Genomic DNA, 22,048 nt, shown 5'->3' with positions numbered 1-22,048 from the left:
TGAATTAAAACTCTCATTTCTTTTTCTTATGTACACAAAAATTAGCCGAGTCAAGAGACAGAAATGTGGTGACTGTCTACAACATCCACAGTTCGTGTGGATTCAGTGCAGTCCTGTGTGTAGACCACATGGGGCCCCTTGACTGTACAATATAGAATACAGGTGGGACCGCCTCGTGTGTGCAGGAAGCCTTACTTTGAAGGGGGCTTTGTGGCCAAGAGAGTTCTGGTAAGGATGGTACCTTCTGGGCCAGCCCCAGGTAAATAAACCAAGGACGGATAGTCTGGTGAAGGAAACCCTGGCGTAAGAGGGGCACGGCTCACGCTCAGCCGGAAAGCATGTGTACTGGTTGTTAAAAAGTTGACATACTCAGTCCTTTGCCTGCTCCCCACAAGCTATCTGTTTGCCCACCACCACCCTGGCCTAGCCCTTGGTCCCGGTGATCTCGTAACCGTAGGGTTAATGCCTGGTGGGCATTGCCAGCTCCCGGTGCTGACTGTCATGCCAGTTAGCTGCCCCCAGATCCATTTGGCTGCCCCCCTGCAGGGCTACCAGAGTGCTTGCAGGTGCCCTGCCTGCATCCCCTGCCCAACCTCTCCTGTGTGTGTGTGTGTGTGCGTGTGTGTGTGTGCACCATGGCATCAGCCAGTCTTACCTATTGCTGACTGTTTTGATTATCACCCTTTCGGCGGGACGTGCCAAAAACAGAAGAGACATGAAGGGGCTATTTGCTTGGCCTTCCCTTAAGAGTTTCCATTTGAAGGCATGATTACTGGATTAACGTTCCGAGCTCCTGCCAGGTAGTATATTTTCTATGACAACAATCCAGTCACGTCACCCCTCATTCAAAACCTCCCGCGATTCTCCCACTGCACACAGGAAACAGTGAAACCCACTTAGGGTGTTACATTCAAGGCCCTTTACCCTCCAAGCTGCGGCCCGGATGTACTTTTCCAGCCCCACCTGCACTTCCCTCTGCCTCCACTCTTTCCCACCCAAGCCCTGAGTGCTTGGCCTACCTGTTACCTCAGTAGGTAACTGACCTCGGAATGCCCTAACCTCACCCTTGTGTCCACCTGGTGAAATCCTAACCTTACCCTCTACTGCTCACCTTGACTGTCGCCTTCCCTGCAATGTCCTTTCCAGTCCACCCCCCAGAAGAAGCAAATACACTTGTTTCCGCTGCGGTAACATTTTGTGTGCACTTACGTCACCCACGGTAGCTTGTGGTTCAACTCTGTTTCTTTTGAAGTCATTTGAGGTCAGAAACCATATTTTGGTCATCTTTGTACCTCTGTGGCCTACTAGCAGCGATGACCGTCACCACAAGTGCTAACCGAGTACCACGACTGCTAACCTATTGAAATAGCAAGTAGCACTGTGGAATGATGACTGACTAGATGCTAGGTGTTGTGATACGCGCCCTGAACTCATTAACCTTCAGAATAATTTATGAGGTCAACGTTATTTTCCCCATTTTACAGGTGAAGAAATTGAGGCATCTTGAGGTCAGGTCAGCTTACAGGGTCAGAGCTAGATTTGAAGCCAAGTTTGTCTTAACTGAGAGGCCTATGCTCTTAATTACTGTACTTTTTGGAAGCCTATCCCATACAAATTGGTATGCACATCTCTTAGTTCTTTGACAGGTAACGGTAGCCAAAGAACTTAAAAAAAATTTTTTTTTAATTTGGAAATAATTTCAAACTGGCAAATTTCAAGACTCATACAGAGAATAAATACCCTTACATCCTTTAATTTCACCTATCATTACTATCTCTGTTTTTTTCCAAGCCTTTTGAAAGTTCCATATACCATACTGTTGTTCTTTTATGCCCAAATACTTCTGCGTGTACTTCCTAAAAAGTAAAGGAATTTTCTTACATAACCACAGGACAATTACTAACTTCAAGACATTTATCATTGGGGCACCCGGGTGGCCCAGTCCGTTAAGCGTCTGACTTTGGCTCAGGTCACGGTCTCAAAGTTCATGAGTTAGAGCCTGCATCAGACTCTGTGCTGACAGAATTCTGTTCTGCTTCAGATTCTGCGTCTCCCTCTCTCTCTGCCCTCCCCTGCTCATGCTCTGTCTCTCTGCCTCTCTTCTCTCTCTCTCAAAAATAAATAAACATTAAAATATTAAAAAAAAAAAGTTTAACATTGATTCTATATTTTAATCTACCATCCATACCCAATTTTGTCACTTGACCCAGTACTGTCCTTGCTAGCACTGGTTTCCCCCTCTTGTACTCAGTTCCGTTTTAGGGTCACATGTTAACATTTAGTTGTCATGGCTCTTAGGGTCTTTTCACCTTCAGCCTTTTCCTTTTATGACATTGATACTTTTTTTTTTTTAACGTTTTTATTTATTTTTGAGACAGAGAGAGACAGAGCATGAGTGGGGGAGGGGCAGAGAGAGAGGGAGACACAGAATCAGAGGCAGGCTCCAGGCTCTGAGCCATCAGCCCAGAGCCCGACGCGGGGCTCGAACTCACGGACCGCGAGATCGTGACCTGAGCTGAAGTCGGACGCTTAACCGACTGAGCCACCCAGGCGCCCCATGACATTGATACTTTTGAAGAAGACATACCTCCCCCCTTTTTAAAAATAAGAATGTTCTCCCTTTTGGGTCTGTCTGATGATTTCTCATTAAGGTTACGCATCCAAAGTCAGAATAGTAATAAGTAATATGCCCTTCTGGGTCACATACGCTATCCATCTGTCCCTTTTTGGTGATAATTTTGATCAGCCACTCCAGGTATTGCTTGACTTTTCCCCTGTCCAGTGAACATTCTTTTCATTTCCAGGAATATGTAATCTATGGAGAATCACTTCAAGATTATGCAAATGTACTCTTCCTTATCAGAACACCCCACTCCAAATTGAGCATCTTTTCATGATGCTTTTGTAAACCAAGCTAAGACTATGATGGTTGCAAAATGATGATTTCTTTACTCTAGCACTTCCTCCATATTTACCAGTTGGCATTCTGCGCCCCCCCCCCGTTTTTTTGAAGTATAGTTGACCTATAACATTATATTACTTTTAGGAGTACAACATAATGATTCAATGTTTGTATGCATTGCAAAATGATCACCACGGTAGGTCTGGTTAACATCCATCACCATCCATAGTTACAAAATTTGTTCTTGTGAGGAGAACTTTTAAGATGTATTCTTTTAGCATCTGTACATTATTATTATCTGTTGTCACCAGGCTGCTCATTACATCCCCAGGACTTACGTATTTTATAACCTGAAGTTTGTACCTTTTGAACCCCTTTACCTATTTTACCCACCCCCTCTACCCCCTCCCTCTGGCAATCACCAGTCTGTTCTCTATATCTGTAAGCTTTTTTTTTTTTTTTTTAAGATTTCCATGGCATTCCATTTTTAGCTGGAAGCAAAACCCTTGCTTTTCCCTTGTCCATCTGTATGCCTGGCTCTCTGTCCCTATCTCTCTATCTCTCTATCTCTTTCTCTTTCTCTATCTCTCTCTATCTCTATCTCTATCTCTATCTCTATCTCTATCTATGTATATCTCTACCTATATATCTATCATTAGTATGTACTTATTGGTCCCTATTCTTAATTATTTATAATTTTTTACCATCTTTAATTATTTTGGTGCTCAAATTATCCCCAGTTTACCAGTAGGAATCTCTTCAAGCTGGCTCTTGTGTCCTTTTTAAAATATTTATTTATTTCATTTATTTATTCATTCATTCATTCATTCATTCAATTATTTGTTTTAAAGAGTGTGCAAGTGGGGGAGAGGGGCAGAGGGGGAGAGAGAGAATCTCAAGCAGGCTCCACACTCAGCAAGGAGCCCAACACAGGGCTCTATCCCACAACCATGAGATCACGACCTGAGCCGAAATGAAGAGTCAGACCCTTAACTGACTAAGCCACCCAGGTGCCCCTCTAATTTTTTTTAGTTTTTATTTTGAATATGTATTGAATTTTGTCACATAGAGCAATTTGCAATGTTTGACATCAATTGCAGCGATTATATGGGGTTTTTTTTTCACCTTCTACTATGGTGGATTGTCCTGATTGACTTTCAAATATTGAACCAGCTTTGCATCTCTTGATGGCATATTCTCTGTATATATTGCTGAATTCTGTTTGTTGATATTTTGTTAAGAATTTTTGCTTCTGTATTTTTGAGAGATATTGATCTGTTGTTTTCTTTTTTTGGACCTTTGTCTGGTTTTGGTATCAGGGTGCATTCATAAAATGAATTGGGAAGTATTCCATTCTTTTCTGTTTTCTGGAAGTGATTGGGTAGAATTGGTGTTAGTTCTTTAAATATTTGGTAGAACTTTCCAGTAATATCATCTGGGCTTTTTTTTTTTTTTTTAGATTTCTTTTTTGGGAGTTTTAAAATTATGAATTCAATTTTCTTAAAGGTTATGTAGCTGTTTAAATGATTTATTTTGTATTGTGAGTTGTGGCAATTTGTGCTTTTCAAGGACTTGGTCGATTTCATCTAAGTTGTCAGATTTACGTGTGTAGAGTCGTTCATTGTATTACTTTATTATTCTTTTGATGTTTGCAGAGTCTGAAATGAAATTCCCTCTTCTATTACCCGATCTTAGTAATTTGTGTCTTCTGTCCTATTTAATTACTTGTCAGTCATACAAGCTTGTCAGTGTTACTGATTGTTTTAAAGAACCAGCATTTTGTTCATTGATTTTTCCCTGTTATTTTTCTGTTTTTAATTGTATTGACTTCTGTTCTTACCTTTATTATTTCCTTTCTTGTGCTTGCTTTGAGTTTCTTTTCCTCTTTTTCTTTTTAAGGTTATAGAGTTGGTAGCCTAGATTTTTAATGAGTCTTCTTCTTTACAAATATAAGTATTTTAGTGCTATAAATTTTCCTCTCATGACTGTTTTAGCTGTGTCCCACAAATTTTGGTATGTTGTATTTTTATTTTCATTTAGCTCGCTGTATTTTTTTTTCCTCCTTAAGACTTCCTCTTTGACCCAATGGTTACTTAGAAGTCTCTTGTTTAGTTACCTAGTGTTTGGAGATTTTCCTGTTAGCTTTCTGTTTTTGCTTTCTAGTTTGATTCCATTATGGTCAGAGGACAGTGTGATTTCAATTTTTTAAAAATTTGTTACGGTTTCCTTTATGATTCAGGATGTGGTCTCTTTTGGTATATGTTCCACTGGCACTTGAACAAACTGCTGCTGTTATGTGGAGTGTTTTATAAATATTGTTTAGATCCTGTTGGTCAATGGTATTGTTGATTTCTTCTATATCCTTGCTGATTTTCTGCCTAGTTGTTCTATATTGTTGAGAGAAGAGTATTTATGTCTTCAATTATTATTGTAGATTTGTTGAATTCTCCTTTCACTGCTCCTAGTTTTTCCTTCATATATCTTTTAGCTCTATTTAGTCTATACATATGGATGATTGCTATGTCTTCTTGATGGACTTTTTCTTTTTATCATTTTATTATGTACCTTTATGTCCCTGGTAATTTTCTATGTTCTGAAATGTGGTTTGATACTAATCTAGCCACTCTTGCTTTCTTCGATTAGTTTTGTTAGCATGATATGTATTTTTCCACTTTACTTTCAACTTGTCTGTATGTATGAAATTAGTTTCTTGTAGACAGCACATAATTGGGTCAGGTTTTTAAACCCACACTGTCAATCTCTGTCTTTATTTATGTTTTTTATATAATTTACATTTAATATAATTATTTATACAATAGAACTTACCTCTTCTAACTTATTATTTTTTATTGTTTTCTGTTGTTGGTTTCTTTTCTTTGATTTTTCCAGTCTTTCTGTAGGTTATTTGAACATTTTTAGAATTTATTTTGACTTACCTGTAGTATTTTTTATAGCTTTTTTAGTGATTGCTCTTGACATTGCCTTATATTTACATAACTTATCACAGTCTATTGATGTCATATCACCAGTTTGAGTGACGTACAGAAATTCTACTTCACTGTACATTCCTTTGCCCTCTCCGGTTTATTTATATAATTGTTCTAAATATTTTTCCCACATACTTTTAGAACCACATTACATAGTGTTATCATTTTTGCTTCAACCATCAAACGTAATTTAGAAAACTCAAGAGAAGGAAAGTCTAACATATTTACCCCAGTTTTTTCTTACAGTGCTCTTTTTTACTTCCTGATGTTCCACGATCCCCTTTTTATGTTTTCTTCCTTTTTAGAGAACTTCCATTAGCCATTGTCTTAGGGTAATTGTGATGCTGGCACAGTCTCTTAGTTTTCCTTCATCACTTATTTTCACTGGTAATAAAATTCTTGGTGGACAGTTGATTTCCTTCAGCATTAGAAACTCCTGTGCCACTTCCTTCAGGCTTCATGGCTTCTGATGAGAAATATGGTGGTATTTGAATTGCTTTTTCTTTTTTTTTTTTCCTACAGGGAATTTCCCTCTTGCTACTTTCAAGATTTTTTTTAGTGTTTTAGTTGCTAGTGTTTAGAAGTCAGATTATGATGTTTCTTGGTGTGAATTTCTTCAGGTTTATCCTGTTGGGGATTTACTGAGCTTCTTGGATCTGTAGGTGTATGGCTCTTGACAAATTGGGAAATTATCAGCTGTTATTTATTCAAGTACTCTGTTTTAACACTTTTTTCAATGATAATTCATTTTTGAGAGAATGAGAGAGCGTGAGCAAGCATGAGGTGGGGAGGGGCAGATAGACAGGGAGACACAGAATCGGAAGCAGGCTTCAGGCTCTGAGCTGTCAGCACAGAGCCGGACACAAGGCTCGAACCCACGACCTGTGAGATCATGACCAGAGCCTAAGTCGGACGCTTAACTGACTGAGCCACCCAGGTGCCCCTCTTATTTATTTATTTATTTATTTATTTATTTATTTATTTATTTATATTTATTTTTAATTTTAAGCTTATCCTCTTCCCCTTTTCCTTCCATAACTCCAATGACAGAAATATTAGGGGTTTTTTTTTGCTCTAGCCCCATAGATCTCTGAAGCCTCATTCATTTTCTTCTGTCTAGTTTATCTTTGTTTTCATATTGGAGATTTTCCTTTACTCCATTTTCACCTGTATTGATTCTTCCCTCTGTCTCTTTCATTCTGCTGTTGAACCCACTCATTGCGGTTTTTTAGTTCTAAGCTTTCCATTTTGTTCTTTTTTAGTATATTCTCTTTATTTGGTGAGACTTTCTGTATTTCCACTGGGTCTATTTTGTCATCTGTTTGAAGCATGTTTGTAAGTGCTCCTGGAAGCATTGTTATAATGGCCGCTTTCACATCTTTGTCAGATAGTTCTAACATCTCTGCCATCTCAGTAGTTGTCTTTTTTGTTTGTTTGTTTGTTTTCATTCTACTTTGAGATTTTCCTGGTTGCTGGTATCACAAATTATTTTTGTTTGAAACCAGCACTTAGGGGGATTATGTTAAGAGATTCTGGGCCTTAAGTAAATCTTCCGTTTTAGCAGACTTTCTCGGACACAGCTCTGGCCCAGGAAGAGGGGAGAGGGGCCTCATCACTGTCCCATGGTGATGGAAATCCCATCTCCCCGTGGTCGCACCGCCACCAGTGGTGGTGGCGGTGGTATGGAGGGTTCCTACTGCAGGCGGCAGGAATGATCGTGCTGGCTCACCTGTTTGTCTTTTTCTGACACACCCAAGTGGAGTAAGGTGGGGTCACTTATTACTACCCAGCCTGGGGGGAAGGGTTAGTTTCCCCACTTAGCCTTTGCTGTGGATGGGGTTGGGGCCATAGTTGGTTTTTGTTTCTCATGGTGGTGATTGGCCAGAATAAAACGGTTATAATCTAACAATGTTCTGTCTTTCTGGGCTGCCCCTTTCCCAGGCCTTTGGCTGGAGAAAGTAGGTTTTGTTTGGGGCTTCTTTTGTAATTTTCTTGGCATTTCTAAGTTGCTGTCTTCTTCAGTCCCCAGTCTTGGGCATGTGAGGCAAAGAGAAACCTGGGGAATTCACCACTGGCTCATTCCTTGGGTCCCAGGGTCTTGGCTGGTCTTCCCTCCGTCTTTCAGAGTTTTCTTATGCTTGCGTTATACCCGATGCCCAGGGGTCTTAGTGGTATCTATTGGGAGAAACAAGGAAAAGTACGTTTATTCCATTTTCCTGGAGCTGAAAGTCCTCCTGTGTCCTTCTGATGTGCCCATCATTTGGGGGGGGGGGGTTGAAAAAATTTTGGCATAACAACATATTTCAGGCTCATCTTTTACCCCCCCCTCCACCCCAAATGTGGAATTAGTCATTTCTCCAAAAAGCCCTTGTTCTGTTTATAAACAGTCCTCATAGGATTTTGCGGTGGGTGAGAGCCGTAAGTCTGCCCTCCAACAAATCCATTACCATATTATACTGAAAGTGGATCTCGGACCAGATTCTGCCCCATATAGAAGCATTTATCAACTTAATTATTATCAGGGAAGCACAAAATAAAATATCTTACAGGCTTGAGAAGTCATAGCTTTGTGGTTCTATCGGTACTCTACAGTTTGCATATCAGGTCACTACAGAAAAACTCCAGTTTTCCATAGTGAGAGTACTGACACTTCCCCTCCCTGTTAGCATCAAGCAAGCAGAACCATCCAGAATTCATATTGTCTCAGGACCAAGGAGGGAGTTGAGCCGAGGGCATCACCCCTTTATAAAGAATACAGAACACACTGGATTATCCCACAAATTCAGGGAAGGGTAGTGAATGTCTCTAAAATATATTGACCTAATTTATATAACTTGGGTGTCTCTAATTTCACCAGAGGTAACCTGTTTTTTGGGATCATATCATTGCTAGTCAACAGGCCACTGCTTTAATCAAGAAGCAAAGGAACCATTGCTGATAGAGACAGTGATTAAAGTCCTTGCAGGACCTCACTCTGGAGAATGGGCCCACTGACCACCACTGGCCAGTACAGCCTCCACTAGAATACTCGTGGTACCAGATGGGAGCTTGGCCTAAGTAATGTTTATGCAGAATATCCCATGGTATGTACTTCATACTTTAAAGTAAATTAAATACCATAGCAACACCGTGCTTCAGCACAGACACTCAACACATTTCAATGGAATTGAATTAAATTAATACTAATGAAATCTATAATTAGGAGCCCTTTCAGATATCATCAGAGGGACCCCATTATTAGCAAATAATTCCTTGGGCAAGTACTACTCACCTGATGCTAGATAAGGCCTTGATATGGGTCAAGGAAGGAGAGTGCCATCAGAACCTACGCTCCAGGCCAGCAGGATTGGGTGCCCTGGTCACCAGCGTACCTCCCGTGCTGGTGCCCAGTGGCTCACCCCCTTCACAGTGCTTGACTGAAGGCTGAATAGGGAAAGAAGGGAGTCCCAGGGGCTACTACTCCCAAGATAAAGAGTTGGTAGATGCAGGAGAAATGGGATTAAATAGCTTTCCCAGCAAGTGCTGATGATGTTTAAAGCAGCTCTGAAAAAAAAAAGGATGATGGGCTAAGATGGCTTCACCTTACCTGCCTGTCATGTCCCCTTCTAATGACCACTGGGGCACATCTGTGAATCACTGTCTCTCTCGCCATCTGGCTTCATCAGACCGGAACTGTGTGCCTGTCCTCCCGGGGCCGCGTGGCCCGCCCCCCCCCCCCCCCCCCCCCCCCGCCCTTGCTCTCTCTTTTCTCTCCTTATTTTTTCCCGGTCTCTGTCATTTTGTCTCTCTGCACCTGTTTCTCTCTATCCCCACCTCTCTCCATCTCTGCCTTTCTCGTTATTTACCTCCCATTTCTTCCTCTCTGTCTTTTTCTGTGTCTCTATCTCACTGTCTCTGTCTTGCCTTTCTCTTTCTCTGACGTTTCTGTCTCATTCTCTCTGCATGTATGTCCCTGTTTTTGTCTTTCACTCCTCCTTCCCCACCCTGTCTCCCTCCTTCCTGTTACTCACCGGTCCTTTCTCATTCCTGAGATGTATGTATTTGGCTGTATATGCTGCTATGCATCTTGATTGTTATGTCTTCTCATTATAGATTTATAGATGCCTGCTACTTTCCTTCCATGGTAGAGAGGGACACATGAGGTTCCTGTCCCATCAGGAGGTCAGTTATCTACCTCAGAGGTGTATCTCAAGGCACAAATATTCTCTGTGCAGACCGTGATCCTTGGTCTCCAGCAGGTGCCCCAAGATGTGTCCAGAATGGTGGGTGGAGGTGGGGTTGTCCAGCTGCACAGTTGGAGATATTGCTGCACTGCTGCTCTGTGGGCACCTCCGGGGGTGGACAGGTTATCCCGCATGGGGACGGGTTATCTTTGGGGCATCCCAGATGCTAAACCGGCTGCTTCCGGCCTGAGTGGGTTCATGATGCTTTGCAAGGGCGACCGTGGCCTGCCCACTCTGCTGATGGAGGAGTGCACGTGGCATTGCTGGCTGCATAACGAGACAGAGGTCCACGGTCCTCACGGAATCCTCTGCTGCAGTGAGACCATTCCACGCAAAGAGTTTGTGGGTGCAGATGAGTTTTATAAGGTTCGGTGGGTAGAGGAGAGTGAAGAGGCATGTAACTGTGACTACTTTATTTTGCTCTTATGGGAGAGGCTCTCTCTCTCAGAGACTTTCCCCATGTGCTGCTTCGTTAGTCCTGGCCATAGCCCTACCTATAGATGAAACAACTGGTGGGCAGAAAGTTGAAGGAATTTGCCCTAAATCACGTATTTAATAAGTCACCGGTCTGGGTTCGATGAGCCCATATTCTTTCCACTACTCCAGTGATTTTCAGGCTTGTTTTTTCTCAACAGACAGAAGCCTTTAGGTTTAACGTCTTCTCAGTTGGCATTTCAGGATTTAAAATAGCTAGGTACTTTGCTGCTGTCAGTGAAGAGAAGAGAGATCAAGGGCTTCCACACCCCCATGGCCCCCAGCCGCCCTCCGCAGCCCCAGAAGCACTTCCATGCAGAACAGAGGGAGGAGCTTGGCTCTGCCTGGGAAGAGTGGCTGGAGGTATGGGTCGGTGGGTTGGTGGGAATGAAGGTCGGCCAGGTGACTGTGGGACGATGGCGCATGGTGCATACATGTTGGGTGGAAAGCTAAGCAAAATAAATCCTCACCGAGCCCAGGCTGCCCGTCACCTGCTTGGATTTGCCTCTGAGAGAGTGAATTCTAAGGAAGAAGGGCAAACAGTCATAGCGTTTGCATTGTGGCTCGCAAATTAAAAATATCAGAATTCGTGAGCTCAGAGTAGCTGGTGACTCACTCAGTGTCACACTGTAAATGAAGGAGCCGGGCCACAGATTCCTGTGGCCCTTCCACTGTGGCATATGACTGAGGTAGAAGGTAAGAGGGAGGGGGCGCCTGGCTGGCTCAGTCAGTTAAGCTTCCGACTTCAGCTCAGGGCATGATCTCACGGTTTGTGAGTTCGAGCCCCATGTCAGGCTTTGTGCTGACAGCTCAGAGCCTGCATCCTGCTTCAGACTCTGTGTCTCCCTCTTTCTGCCCCTCCCCTGCTCATGCTCTGTCTCTGTCTCTCAAAAATAAATAAAATGTTAAAAAAAAAAAAAAGGGAAGAGGGGGTCAGCCCACCTGCAAATCTTTCACGAGTTTGCTGTCCCCAAGGTGATCATACAACTCTCAGGATGTTTGTAAACATCTCATGAGGAACCTGGCCAGCGGTTCCCCCCGCCACCAAAAAACATAAAACAATAAATCACACAAGTACTGTCAGAGTAGTAATGATTCAGTTAAGCCTCAGTAATTGTCAAGCCCAAATAAACTTACTGGTTTCCTGATATAACAAAAAATAGCGAAGGAGAATTAAGTCAAACGAGCGGCAGTCTCCCTGCTCCTCGGGGGTCCACCTGCATCTAGACTCAGCGGCCGGCTGCCCTCGTGTGGATGGTACCACACACCTCTCTCCTCCAGCTATATTCAGGCGGACCTGAGAGGACGCTCTCTGCTTTGCATTTTTAGTGCAGATCTCATGTTTTCCCTTTTATTTTGAGGTGCAAATAGAGTGTGCAGGCTGCGTGCCCTCCTGCCCACCGCTCGGGCTGTGGGCGTCTCGTGTGAATTCCCACACTCTCCTTCCGCCCCGGGCATCGGAGCCCCGTGTGGGTGGCGCTCCAAGTCCCAGGGGTGGTTCGAAGAGGGTGCTATGGGCGGCTTCCAGGTTTCTTGCCGCTGCTACCAAAATGACAAGAGTCAGCAGAGAAGCAGCAGCAGAGGGAAGAACAGAGAGAACTAGGCTGATGGAGCAGCCGGGGCCACTAGTGGAGGGCAGGATGGCAACCGCAGCCGCACCCTCGCCAGCACCCCTTTAGGAGGTGCTGGTCTCTGCGCCCCCAGATGAGGTCATCTTTATTTCAGCGGATGCGGTCCCCAAGCACACCCTCCACTGACTGTCAGCATGCAGTCCGTTTTAATGGCCTCTGTAGGCTTTCCTACAGTTGCTCCTCCAAATCTCCAGGGGGGTAGCATTGAAACTGGCACCTGAACTTGTCAGGTGACTTACCCAGTAGTTGGTAAATACCCTTAAGATGCAGGTTTGTGGTATATAGATGCTGTATGGCTCTGATGGAAATTATTTGGCGTAAAATAACCAAATTTGGTATTTGGTTTAAAAAAAAACAAGTATAAAGCCTGTTCACCTCTCACCTAATCCCCCTGAAAATAAATACCAGGATGGAGCCTGTAGAGCTCTATCATTTCAGGAGACGGTATTCAAAATACGTACTTTAAAACTCCCACCCGATACCTTATTACATTTAGGTCAGGGCTTACAGAAGTTATTCATGAAAGGTTTGGGGAAGGGTGAATAAAAGGTTACGAAGATGTGATTAACTTGGTATTAATGCAAAAAAGAACCCCTCTAATCTAGGAGCTTTGACTATTTCACAATGAGCTAATAGGCATTGGGGTGAATTTATGTAGCAAATTGCTGTCTGCTGTATTCAAATTATTCCCTGAGCTCTGACTCATTCAGAAAGTACCAAATATCACGGAGACACACAATTATCATGCTTAATTAATGTTTGCAACCGAAAAGAGTAAGGTTGAAATCTTTACTATCATTGTAGATATCGAAGAACTGAAATTGACTGATTATTATCTTGAGATTAATATATTTTCCCCAAGCCATACCCTCGGGTCAAAGGACCGAGTATTAAAACTATTTGAAAAATTCACTACAATAATTGCTTTAGGGGCTAATTTTTTTTTTTTTAATGTCTTGCTTCCTTATGCCTGCACTACTGATTGTTATAGCCTGCACACTTCACCCATTAAGTGGTAATTCAGAGTGACAACTACATTGAAATGAAGCAAGTTAGTTAATCACCATGAAACTGTTCCTGAAATACCCTGGCCAAGTACTCCCGAATCACTGGAGGCCTCTGATTACCGCATTTTCTACTGAAGTGAGATTTTCCTGCATGAGGCTGTAAATATTTTTATGGGACATACAGGATGGCGGAGGGCTGAAATTTGGTTGGACTTGGTAGCAGAGAATCCAGAATCTTCTATGGAGCCACCGTAACCAGCACTGTGCAGAGCCCTCAGGGATGTCCTGCAGGCGTGTCGGGGAAGCTGCTGACAAGCCGAGAGTCTGGGTAGGGCTACGGCACTTCTAATATGACTTGATTTTCCCTAAAGCGGGACTTCCAGTGACAAAGAGCTCTGTCAGAAAACACGTGCCCAGTCTTGTCTGCCCATTCTGGCTAGCCTGCCAGGATTGCTGGGAGAAGAAGGTAGGCTGTGCCACGGTGGGGGGGGGGGGGTCTGTTCCCCCTCTGGGGAAGTCCGAGTCGGGGCTCGTGGTGGACACCAAGCTTGTGATCACCTTTCCAAGAGACACAGAAGCCAGGCAAGGGGCTTGGACGTGACTCTGAGACCTGCCACGGCCCCTGCCTGGCTTGCGGGTTCACTGATGGTCTGTGGGTTGTTCACGGCAGCATTCTTACCCCCCGCAGACCCTCCACACTTCTCTCAGTGCAGGTATTTGTGGACCGCTCACAGTGCTCGCCCAAAGCAGGCTTTGGGAAGCGTGTTTCAATGGAACAGACTTTGCCTTCCTAGGCAGAAAACTGCCATCGTTTGGGAATTTTTTTTTCCTCCATAGTTTTCTTTCTCATTAATGTAGAGGCTAACGATAAAGCCAAAGTATTCTCTATGTCCTCTAGGAGACCCCTCTGATTCCAGATCTCCCTCTCCCTTCCTGTCACGAGAGCGCCACTCAGTGGCCCCTGGGTGACTGGTAAGGCCGTTCCTGCCCTGCCTGTCCATAAATGCACAACTCAATCCTTGAAGTCGTGACATCAAGATATTGTATATGAAGATGCCTGTAACCCACATCATTCACTCTTGTTGCATGAATAATTCAGCATATATTTAATTAGTGCTGGTCCTGACAGGTAAGCACTTAGACGCAAATAGGGCTGTAAGAAGCTCACGGCATCCTACGCGAGAGACAAGGAAATGTGTAATTCACCAAACATCATACTTGAAGCCAAAGTAGGGAGGGAGATGGACCCACTCGGTGGATCAGGCAGGGCCGTGGAGGGTGAACAGGAGTGCACCAGAGACGAGGGGGGCTGGGGTGAGCGGAGGAGGGCTGTACTGGGGGGGCGGCAATCAGTTCCTGGAGGTGCCAGGCTTCACGCAAATTCGAGTGATGAACGTTTGTTTCCCTGTGGGGAGCCGTGCCCTCCATGGGCCCTGCAGGGCAGCGGGTCTGTATTATTCACATGTGAGTGAGGGATTATTCGTTTTCACCGCTGAGGGCCAAGACAAGGACAGGCACGCACAGCCTCCTTAGGGAAGAGAAATGACCCCCCTGCTTGGAAGAGCTTAGGCTAAAGGATTTTTGTTTACATAATGTGTTGTCCCTTCCATTAGAGTCGTCTGTGGCTACAGCATGTTTCTCAACCCTCATTCCGTGGAATGTCACCCTACAATAGAAGGGGGAGGAGCGGGCAGTTCAGATCACAGGAAAAAAAACCGAAGCAGAGACAAGACAAATTTGTGACATTGACAGAGCCGGTGAGAAGTTGCCCAGGGCAGAGGCTGGGTGTGTGACTCAGTTCTCAGAGTTAAGAGGGTCTCTTCTTGCTTATTCGTCTCCTGATAGCCCTGACCGATTTTTGGAAGCATTTTATAATCTGTGTTCTAGTGCTGTACAGAGGGGTGAGGTAGCATGGGGCTGTTCAGCAGAGGGAAGAAGCAAGCTAGCGAAAAAGCTCGTTGTGTCATATGGGTATATGAGGATGTCAAAGAGTACATGATAAAAGTTCATTTAAAAATACAGAAATTGGGGGGCGCCTGGGTGGCTCAGTCGGTTAAGCGTCCGACTTCGGCTCAGGTCATGATCTCACGGTCCGTGAGTTCGAGCCCCGCGTCAGGCTCTGTGCTGACTGCTCAGAGCCTGGAGCCTGTTTCAGATTCTGTGTCTCCCTCTCTCTCTGACCCTCCCCCATTCATGCTCTGTCTCTCTCTGTCTCAAAAATAAATAAACGTTAAAAAAAATTAAAAAATAAAAATAAAAATAAATAAATAAAAAATAAATAAAAATACAGAAATTGGGGGGCACCTGGGTGCCTCCGTCGGTTCAGCGTCCGACTCTTGGTTTTGGCTCAGGTCATGAATCTCACAGTTCATGAGTTTGAGCACCGCATCAGGCTCTAGGCTGCCTGCGTGGAGCCTGCTTGGGATTCTCTCTCTCCCTCTCTCTCTGCCCCTCCCCTGCTTGCGCATGCGCTCTCTCCTCTCTCTTTCACCCAAAATAAATAAAAAATAAACTTAAAAAATGTATAGAAATTTGGGGACACCTGGCTGGCTTGATCAGTGGTGCATGCAACTTTTGATCTTGGAGTTTGGGGTTCGAGCCCCACATTGGGTATAGAGATTACTTAAAAAGTGTAAAATATTTAAAAAATATACAGACATTTTAAGTATTTGTATTTAAAACATGCACCATGGAATGAGATAAATCCCTCCCCTGCCCACCCTCGAAAACACTTTGGAAGTTGATTGATTTATTTTTTTTAAGATTTATTTATTTTTGAGAGAGAGTCCAAGCAGTGTAAGGGTAGAGAGAGAGGGTGGGGGGACAGAAGATCCGAAGCAGCCTCTGTGCTTACAGCAGTGAGCTCAACATGGGGCTCGAACTCACAAGCCTTGAGATCATGACCTGAGCCGAAGTCAGACGCTTAACCGACTGAGCCACCCAGGTGCCCCTGGAGGTTGATTTTTAAGTATGTTATTCTGTTCTCCTCACTCTGAGCCTTCTCATGTTCCTCACACCCGTGGGTCATGTGACCTTAACTTCATATCTGACACAGGACCTTCCTTTTCTCCCTTTGCCCTCTCCTTTCCAGGAGCCCCTGATTCTGTTACCCTGAGCCACAAAAACCTACATGTTTCTAGTGTTGGTTCTAATATCGTTGATTTTTTTTTCATAGCTTCCTGGATGGAACACATGCATGTGGTTAAGAAATAGAAACTCTTTCCCTGGTATATGGGAATTTCTGTGCTTGGGATTTAACACACTTAAGTATAGTGTTATTTCATTGATTTAGCCCCACAGTTGTCCTACTTAACTAATTCGAGTACATAGTACTCAAAGAAGGAGGTTTTGAGACTGATGTCAGCATCAGGTGCAGTCCCCAAGGCTTACTCTAGTGTGATCATGTTTGAGCTGCAGCTGCGTCATCCATCAAATGGGAATAATTAATAATAATAATAATAAATACCCAATTCTAAAAGGTGGTTGTTGGGATTAGGGGAGAGTATTATGCAAAAGTTGGTTGGTTGTTAATTATCCGGTTATAAGGTGCTGTGCCTTTCCATTTGATATATCTTTGATACGCAGTTGTCATTACTTGGACATTGATTTTACTTTTAGGATTGTATAAGCATGCAGTCCATTTTGAAGCAATAATTAATTTTTTTAGATTATCCTATTTCTGCCGTGTCAGAAAAAAGGACTGAATTGACTTGTGACATTTCCAGAAAGCTTAAGGTCGATGATTTCAAGGGAGATGCTAAAAATACATTTTGGTACTTCTTTTAAAACTCATCTTCTCTCTAGGCACGCCTGGGTGGCTCAGTTGGTTGAGTGTCCAGCTCTTGATTTCGGCTCAGGTCATGATCTCACGGTTCGTGAGTTTGAGCCCCGCGTCGGGCTCCACGCTGGGCATGGAGGCTGCTTGGGATTCTCTCTCTCCCTTTTCCTTTCCCCCTCCTCACTATGTAAAGTAGAAAATTGTTTAAAAAGTCATCTTCCAGCTTCACTCAATCTGTGATTGATCTCTTGGTGTCATATAATAGCTGTTTATGGATGGCTCAACCCAAATCTCTGTTTCCATCTTGAATCCATTTTCTTCTCTGAGGCCCCCACCCCATCCTGGCTGGCTTGGATCACCATAATGACCTTTGATGGGTCTATTCCAATCTCTGTGTTACAGCTAAAACACCTTTTCTTGACACACTTAATACTTTATCCCTTTACAAGAAGTGACATCTTCTTCTAAGCCTCTAAGCAATAAGAATCCAGATATTAAAAATCTTCCTGGATCCTTCCCTGCTACCCAGTCAATAGTCAACACTCTTCACTTCTGCTTGCTTGCCTTTTTTTCATCCTTAAGAGCTGGATGGCTCTGCATGGCACCTGGCTCTGTACCACGCCAGTATTCACCATATTTATGTTCCTTTCACCTTTTATGTCTGAGGCACCTGCTGCTGGTGTCTGATTTTCCCTCCGGGCTACTTTCTTTAGATGGGTGAATGATTTTGCCCACATTTTTAGTGCTAACCCCCTCAAATCCTTTTTCAAAATACAGTATAATAAATGCCCAGCTGATGAACTCAATGATTTTGGTAAGCATATGAACAAAAATACAGATGTTGGTTATAAGACGGAAATAGATTTATCTAGGTCATCCTGAAAGACTGAAAATATTTTGTCTTTCTCTTCTTTCTTGTCTGTTAATGTATGGGGAAAGAAGATTTCCAGGTTTTTCAACTTGTGAGTGGCTTTTCAGTTTGAAATGAATTGTACAAAAAAGAACATTCTAGCTTTGGAATTTGACTTGTCGCTTAAAATAATAAGAGAGTCATCCCTCCAGTACTCTCTAGCCAGTTAAGGATTTGAGTGACTTATACATTTATACATGTATGCCTCATAAAAAACACTCTTTGAGAATATAATGGTTGCCATATTTAGGTTTATTATAGTTTAGTTTGCAATGACCTGGTGATATCCTGGTTTGGATTTTACCTTGGTTTAAGTATTGGCCAAAGGGATAAGAAAACATGCTAGCAATTGAGTCGAGTCTGGTGAGTGACCTCTTTCCAAAACCTTACACCAGTACAATCTTCTTGAATACTATAGGGATCACAGTCCTAGTGTGTCTTGTCTGAGCTTTGACAAAACAGAACTCTTTAGATCACATAGTAGGTATGTGATAAAGTATATTTGAAAAGTTTTAAAAGTTGGAAACAAAACAAACCAAAATCTCATGTGTTAGGGAGTGGTGCATATGGAAAGCTGGTTGTAAACACATTGTCCTAAGTCCCTGAATTGACATTTCTAAATCAACCATGCCCAGTTTACCTAGATCTGTCAAGGAATTTTCCTGGGTTTCAGTTTTGTATGCTTTAATTTGCTTTTTTTTTTTTTTTTTTAATTTTTGAAGTTTTGTTTTTTTTTTTTTTACATTGGCTTATTTTGAGAGAGAGACAGAGCACAAGCAGGGGAGGGGCAGAAAAAGAAACAGAGAGAGACACAGAAAAAAAACCCAAGCAGGCTCCATGGTGTCAGCGCAGAGCCCAATGTGGGGCTCGATCCCACAAACCATGAGATCATGACCTGAGCTGAAACCAACAGCTGGATGCTCAACCGACTAGGCCACCCAGGCACCCATAATTTGCTTTTTTTTTTTTTTTTTTATAATTTGACAATGCCTTTAGGTTTCTTTTTATCCATTCCTGAACGTATTACAGGAGAACTAAGGAAGTGCATTACCCCAACCAGCATTGACATGAAGAAGAATTACTGGAAATTACTTTCACACATGAAACTGAGAATCAGAATTTGGAATTTGCTGGTCACCCATCTTGTGGGCTACTTCATCCCAAAACTGTCATCCAAGCTGACAGCTTTCCAGTTGTTGGAAGAATGGCCTTCTTGGTGGATTTGAGTTCTACAAATGTGATCAACAGAACAGTTGATTATTGAGAAGGCAGATTAGCCACTTCTTAATTAAGCACAAAACAGATCAGTATGAGCTTCAACATCTTGGCCAAAGAAACAGACTAGTAAAAATCGAAGTATGGGATAATCAGGACCAAAGGTGAAGACCACATTTTAAAGGCATAAAAACACCAAAGCAAATACCAACAACTTAAAAAATATGAAAAGAAGTTGTTTGAACTTCAGGATATTAAAAATCAATACAATGAGGTCTTGTTTATTGGCCGTTGTAGAAGGGATATCCCTGTGACAAATATGGTCCTTTCTTTTCTAGGCCAACAGGATATGTAATATTGGATTTCTTTTTCAACCTAGAAAAATGTCACCATAGACATTCCTCATGAATTGAAAATTCTACAGTAGAACTATCTGTAATCCAAAATAACTAATTTGTTTTACAAAATAGCGCTTATCCTTCAGCTTCCAGAACTCTTTCATGTGAACTTTACAATATATTTTACCCTTTACAGATCCTTAAATCAGAGCTTCTTACTATGATTGAATCTCTTTTGCTGATTCAGGCCATACTGAGTCACTCTACAGTTAGTGTAGAGTGTGGTGACTGGGGTCTTGAAGAGCTTCAAGAATGTTTGGAGCAGGGTACTGGGGGAAGTGAGTTGGAAGAGAAGGGGGTAGAAGGAGAGTGAGTAAGATGTTCAAAGTCAAGGTTTTAGAGGTGATGCAGCTATAAAAGATGACTAGGTCTAGGATGGGGGTTCTTAACCTGATTGCCTAGGAGAATCATCTGGAGAACTTAAAAAATATGCCAATGCCTGGGCCCTACCCCAGTGTTCTCAGGGACCTAGGCTCCTTCAGCTTTTGACTTCACCATCCTTAATTTGTGGCCCTCTTCATCATGGCCTCAGATAGAGCCCCAGCTTCCCTATGGACATTCTGAGTAGTGGGATAGAAAGGAAGAAGGGGCAAAGGGTAAATCACCCATCTCCTAAGACAAAGTCCTGGAAGTTGCCACATGGTGCTTCTGTTTGCATTCATTGTGCAGAACTTGGTAACGTGTCATACCTAATTGTGAGAGAGGTTGGGACATTAGTCTTCAATCTGGGTAGCCATATGCCCAGTAAACATGCTATTACTATGGAACAGAGGGAGAGTGGCTACTGTTCAAAACAAGCTAGCATCTCTGTCAGCTCTAGAAGGGTAGTGGATTATGCCCTCTGGTAATGTGATCTTCAGGTGAGTTGATGATTTTGAAGTTTGGTCATCTTCTCCCATCCCAGGCTCTCAGGTCCATGGGTGGAAAAGGAAAAGCAGGCTCCAGTTGAGAGGGATCCGGTTCACTGAGTGATTTCTGCAGGGGACCACCAAGCTTCAGTCAGGGCAAGAATGGGAAGTACAGGGAAGTTAATGATGTAGGGGATTTTTCTGGTCAGGACATTTATTTCTCTACCCACAATCCCCCTATGCCTGCTTTTCTCCTTAAACAGCATATATTCCAGTATTATACTAATCACTCTTTTGTGAATCCCTCAGTGCCCTGGTGCTTCTCTCTCTTTGTAATTCTCCTGAGAAGTCCCCGACTCTGTGTAAGCTTAACTCCCAACATCCTCCTCACAAAATCGGTAACTACACAGCTCAAGTGTATATTCACCATGGCGTGGCAGTCTCCTGCAACATTTCCCTTGAAAGGGTCACGTCCCTTTCCTCAGAGGAGTCCGTCATAGTCCTCCTGAAACTTGAAATGCCCCTTTCCCCCACTTCTACTCTCCTTCGGCTAGTGGCCTCACTTGATATTTCACTGAAAAAGAAATGAAGCAATCAGGCAGGGGTTTCTTCACTGCCTGCTTCTGAGTCCACATTCTGCCTTTCCTCTCTGGCTCCCTTTACCGCGACATCTCCCGGCTTCTGTGAGCGGTTAACCTCTCCGCTCTGTACCCTCAAGCCCATCCCTTCTTACTTTTCCAGATATTTTTCTTCTGCAGGGATATCTGCTCTGCTGACTCACTCTCATCAGGATGCACCCATGTTAAAAGAAAACAAGCCAATAATCTGTCCCACATACCTGTCCCCACACTGTCCCATTTCTTGCTTCCTCTTCACAGCCAAAACTTCTGGAAGCCATTCTGTACAGAACTGCTGCCAGCAATTCCTCGTCCTCCTCCAGTCTGGCTTCCATTCACTCTTCACCGCAATTGCTATTTTGAAGTGTCCATTTGTTTCTAAATATAACCGCATGTCCCTGTGCTTATCTCACCTGACCTCTAAAGCAGCATTCCACGCGCTTGACCACCCCTTCCTCCCCACATCCAATTTCTTCTTGTAGCGTTTCCGACACCACATTCCGCCCTGTTTTCTTGCTACGTCTCTGAGTCCTACTTGTGAGTTTGCTATAATGGGCATTCTTCTCGGCCTCTGAACATGGGGGTGTCCTCGGCCCCAGTCCTGAGCCTCTTCCTTCTCTATAGGTTCTTAAACCCTCTTAAACCCTCATAACCTCTCCCTGGAGCTCCAGACTCGTGTCCAGATTTCTGCTCAGCATCGCCACTTGGATGTTTTATAGGCATCCCAACCTCAGCAAGTCCAAACAGAGTTCTTTCTTTCCCGCCACATACCTGGTCCCCGCTTGCCACCTTCTCCACCTCCATAAAGGTCATCCACAGAGTGGCCAAAGGTAACGACTTAGGTGAAGCCCTTGATTCTCCGTCCCCCACCCTGTGTCATCCATCAGGAAGGTCTGCCACTTCTGCCTTCAGAATCCATTACAAGTCCTTGTAATTCTCCATCCCCATCGCTTCTGCCCTCATCCAGGCCACCATGGTCTCCTGAGCTAATGCACTAGCCTCCCCACTCCCACTTTTCTCTGTTGTAATGCATTCTCTAAGAGTGATCCTTGGAAACA

The 22,048-nt window shown here is 43.5% G+C and overlaps 1 protein-coding gene across 1 annotated transcript in view; it reads left to right on the top strand.

Annotated features, from left to right (window-relative positions):
• LOC125917314 (solute carrier family 22 member 15-like) overlaps nt 1-22,048 on the top strand; it is a 62,288-nt gene that overhangs the window by 16,871 nt on the left and 23,369 nt on the right. The gene's annotated exons all lie outside the window — the stretch shown is intronic.

This window comes from Panthera uncia, unplaced genomic scaffold (genome assembly GCF_023721935.1).
Source record: "Panthera uncia isolate 11264 unplaced genomic scaffold, Puncia_PCG_1.0 HiC_scaffold_168, whole genome shotgun sequence".
Classification (NCBI taxonomy): Eukaryota; Metazoa; Chordata; class Mammalia; order Carnivora; family Felidae; genus Panthera; species Panthera uncia.
The sequence above is the reverse complement of the archived record's forward strand: the minus strand, read 5'-3'. Positions and strand labels throughout refer to the sequence as shown.